Consider the following 276-nt stretch of genomic DNA (forward strand, 5'->3'; position numbering starts at 1 on the left):
TTCGGCCTATACATGAGTATTACAGCCAGCAGGTGCTCCCCCCCCAGCTGCGGGAAAAAATAGAGACTTAGGTAGCAGAACCATGTAAGCATTTTTAGCATCATAGCGAAATGAGGCTTTCACACTACAAAAAAGAATTGTAATTCTGACTTTTTCTCAGTATTTGTGCCCCACGTTGGGTGCCAAAATTTGTGCTGGTTTGAAAAGCAAACCGGTGAGAGACTCTGAATCAGAAGTACAATTTAATATGAACAACACAACAAAACAACACAAATG

This window comes from Acanthisitta chloris, unplaced genomic scaffold, assembly GCF_000695815.1.
Source record: "Acanthisitta chloris isolate BGI_N310 unplaced genomic scaffold, ASM69581v1 scaffold37973, whole genome shotgun sequence".
Lineage (NCBI taxonomy): Eukaryota > Metazoa > Chordata > Aves > Passeriformes > Acanthisittidae > Acanthisitta > Acanthisitta chloris.